We start from the raw sequence: 4,069 nt of genomic DNA on the forward strand, positions 1-4,069 counted from the left end.
GGAAGAAAAAGAAAAGGGGAAAATGTTAAGTGAAATGTTTTCTGGAAGATTGAGTCCTGGTAAACTTTTTTTAAATCTTTATTAAATTTTATTTTAAATTTATGGAATAAAACAAGCATTTCCGTAACATAGTATAATTTAAAAAAAGATGATTGCATGTGAAACTGCAAATCTACTATGTACAACATACTATTCCTTTCAAATATACGACAAAATCATCAAGTAAATTTCTTTTTTTCTTCCCTCCCCAGCCCGCCCTAGAGATGGCTACCATTAAGTACACATACCTACATATGTGTGTATGTATGCATGTATATATATACATGTATACAATATATATTATGTACATATACATATATACACATACATCTATATGTAAAATTATTCTATACCTACTTCTATTTATCAGTTCTTTGTCTGAAAATTGATAGCATTTTTCTTCATATGTGCTTTATAGTTAATTTGGGTACTTACAATAGTCAAAATAACTTGTTTAAAGTAATTCATAAAACAATAATGCTGTTACTGTATGCAACATTCTCTTGGTTTTGCTAATTTCACTCTTCATTATTTCATGCAAGTCTTTCCATGTTTTTCTAAAATCATGGAGTTCATCATTTCTTATAGTATTCCATCACAATCATATTCCACAACTTGTTCAGACATTCCCCAATTGATGGGCATCTGTAGTAGCAATTTAGATTTGAAGATCTTTCCCACTCATTTATAGGCCATGTGACCAGACTGTGTCACAGAAAGCCTAAGTCACATGTAGTGGGAGGAGCTTCCTGACAGGAAAAGGAAGTTATATCACAGGAAATGCAGAGAGAGAGAGAGAGAGAGAGAGAACAGTTATATCTGCTAATGGCTGCCATTGTAGTAGTTAGAGCTGAACAGGTGACTTAGCTGTACTGTGAGTTTGTGTTTAGGAAGACCCCAGCAGGGGGTTGAAGAGGTTTTGGGATGGCATGCTCCAGGTTGTGATATTGTGTTTTAAGTTCTTTGCTGTTATGATAAAGTGGGCTAACTGGCTGTGGGAGCTGAACATTTGGTTATGGGATATGGTTCCCTGGTGTCTGAATAAATGTTTTACTTCTTCTACCTTCTTTATGGAGAGTCTCTCATACTTTGTGATACAGAACTACATAGGCATATTGATGATTATCATTGATATTGTGTTTATTGCCTTACTGATACAGTATCCCTGTAATTTCCAGTTCTTTTCCACCACAAAGAGCTACAATAAACCCTTTAGAATATACAGGTTCTTTTCCTTTTTCCCTAATTATCTTTGTAAATAGACCAAGTAGTGCTATTGCTAGGTCAAAGGATATAGGTAATTTAATAACTCTTTTGCCATAATTCCATATTGCTCTCCAAAATGGTTGGATCAATTCACAATTCCACCAACAATGAATTAGTGTCCCAATTTTTCCACATGCCCTCCAACATTTGTCACTTTCCCCTTCTATTATATTAGCCAGTTTGGTGGTGTGGGATGATATTATCCTGAATGGAATCCTGAATAGAAAAATGGACACTAATTGTCAAAATTTAAGGGTACTGAGATAAGGGGCATGGAAATTCTTTGAAAGGGGGTTAGATGAATGATAAAAAGCTCTCCATATATCTTCCATTTTCCCACAATGTACCACATGAAGGAAGAAGGCTGGGTGAAGGTGGACAGTTCAGATGTCAGTAACCTATTCCATGAATACCTGAAGACGCAGAGGTGACTTTGGAGACTGCAGGATTGACCCCCGCTGGGAAGACTCGGAGAGCTGGGCCAGCTGAGGCCCTAGAAATTGGAGAACAGGATTCCCCAGGAGAAGAAAGGGCAGCAGTCTGAGCCCAACTGAGATAAAATAGACTCGAGGCACAATTCAATTTTCCATTGATTTTCTAACTTAGCATTTTCTGTGCCCAGTCTTGTAAAAGAAAATAAATGCTCAAAAAAAAAGACTCTGTTATGACTGAGTGGAGCTGTGGCTATTAGAAGGGTTGTGGGATTGGGAAAGAACACAGGTAAAAATGGAGACATTAGGATTCCCCTTAGGTATACACTCTGGAGTTTTGACCCTAACCTCAATCTTCTCAGACATGTGGTCTCATTCCTTCTCGGGGTCTTCTGTCTTCCCTGTCAAGGTGTAGGCACACGTAGCCATGATTTATCATGATTACCTTTCCACTACAGGGCTTGTAACCATTCTAGCAGTCCCCTTCCCATTTCTTCCCCTTTTTACACTCCTCACTTGTTCCCAGGGGAAGTATGCCTAGTGCCAGCCAGGGCACCTGTAGCTGCCACTCTGGGAGCAGAGACTTTCCAAGGAATGAGGAGCCAGGAGAGCTGAGCAAGAGCAGCCAGCACTCAGGGTGGGAAAGACTAGCTGAACCCTTGACTGCAGCTGCTCTTTCCCCTTCCTCTCGTTTCCAAAGAGCACTACTTCTTCCCTTCCTCAAGGGCTCCTGACTGTCACGTGTCCCATTGGCTGGTCCAAGGTCCCATGGTTAGCCCCAGAGACTCTCTTCCAATCAACAAAGGCCTTGTTTCATGACATTTTAGGTGCTAGGCAGAGTAGATTGTCACAGGTTGGAGCCCAGGGTAGACTTCATGGCCTCACCCAGTGTTTTCCATACCTTATGTAGGAATCCCCACCCTCCCCCCTTAAAAAATCAAACACAAACCACTTACAGTTTTAGAAAACAAATTTTACTAGTTGAAAATTTCAAACATTTTTCACTGCTCTGCAGTTATTTCAATTTTTCTAAAGTTAGTTTCTTTGGAATCCAAGTTAATTTTTATACTACACAAAATGAATGATGTTGAGAAACATAATAAATAATACGATGGCTGTTTTAATGCATTTAACTTTTCTACAAAGATTAACTTCATGTTTACACAGGATAAGTTCAAGTAGTAAGGACTGGGAAAGACTGTCTGTGTATGTCATGAGCCAGTGCAGCCTGAGGGTGAGGCTGACTGGACTGAATTCATTGTCAGGGGGAGCAATTTTGCTCTGTTAGCCTCAATTTTGGTGACTCATTGGAAATTCACTTTTAAATTTAAAAGATGGATTTATTTAGGTCAGAGTTGTACTGCACAGCATCCAATAATTTTGGTAATTGCCTCCCTTCCCACAATCCCTCCTCCACCAAAGAAAAGAGTCTTACACCCTTCCCTTCTAAGGCAGGCACATCCCTACACTTAGTTAGGAAAACCATACACACCTGAAGTCAGCTGGCCAGAACTGGAGGTAATTTGTAAGGGAAGGGAGAGGAGCATCTTAGGAGGACTGACTACAGGCTCCTCCTTCCTTTTCCCCATCTGATTTGCCATCCCCTAATGCACTGTCCTGGTACTAGACATGATCTCAGGATCCAGTGTTACCACTCTGCCCCCTCTAGACCCAACTGACCACTATCCCAGTCCATATTCTCTGTACCTCCCTTCAAAGCCTGATGTCCTCATTCACTATCTCCATCTCCTTTCCAGAACTCCCTAAAACTATGTAGTATCCTGACACCTCTGTCCTTCACCCCACAATGTCAGTTTCTTTGGGCCTGACCTTTCCGTCTCCTGTAAACACTCTCCATTCATTCACTATTTTTAAAAATAATTATTTATTTAATATCGCATACATTTCCCATTCTATCTCTCCTCCTCCCTCTTACCAGAAAGCCATCATTTACAATAAAGAATAAAAAAAGGAAAAAAACAGTTCAGTAATTTTAATCACTATGCTGAACAGGTGGGGTAGTATTTAATGTTCCACAGCCATAGTTCCCCACCTTGCAGAAAAGCAGAAGGTACATTTTGTGTCTTTTTGGGGCCTAAGCTTGAAAATTATAATTTAGCAGCATCCGGCTAAAACCTCACAGTAGCTGCCAACAGTCTTTCCGGAGTGGCATAGACAGAGGCGGTGACCCACACAGGAATGAGCTTAGATTTTCAGTAAAAGTATTTCCGATTCTTTGACTTAAAGGTTGTGGGCGCCCCCTTGTGGGCGACTCAGCTCGGGGAATCCCGGGTTTGGGGACAAAGTACTGGGAAGCGAAAGTGAAACCCCGG

Source organism: Trichosurus vulpecula, chromosome 7, assembly GCF_011100635.1.
Source record: "Trichosurus vulpecula isolate mTriVul1 chromosome 7, mTriVul1.pri, whole genome shotgun sequence".
Classification (NCBI taxonomy): Eukaryota; Metazoa; Chordata; class Mammalia; order Diprotodontia; family Phalangeridae; genus Trichosurus; species Trichosurus vulpecula.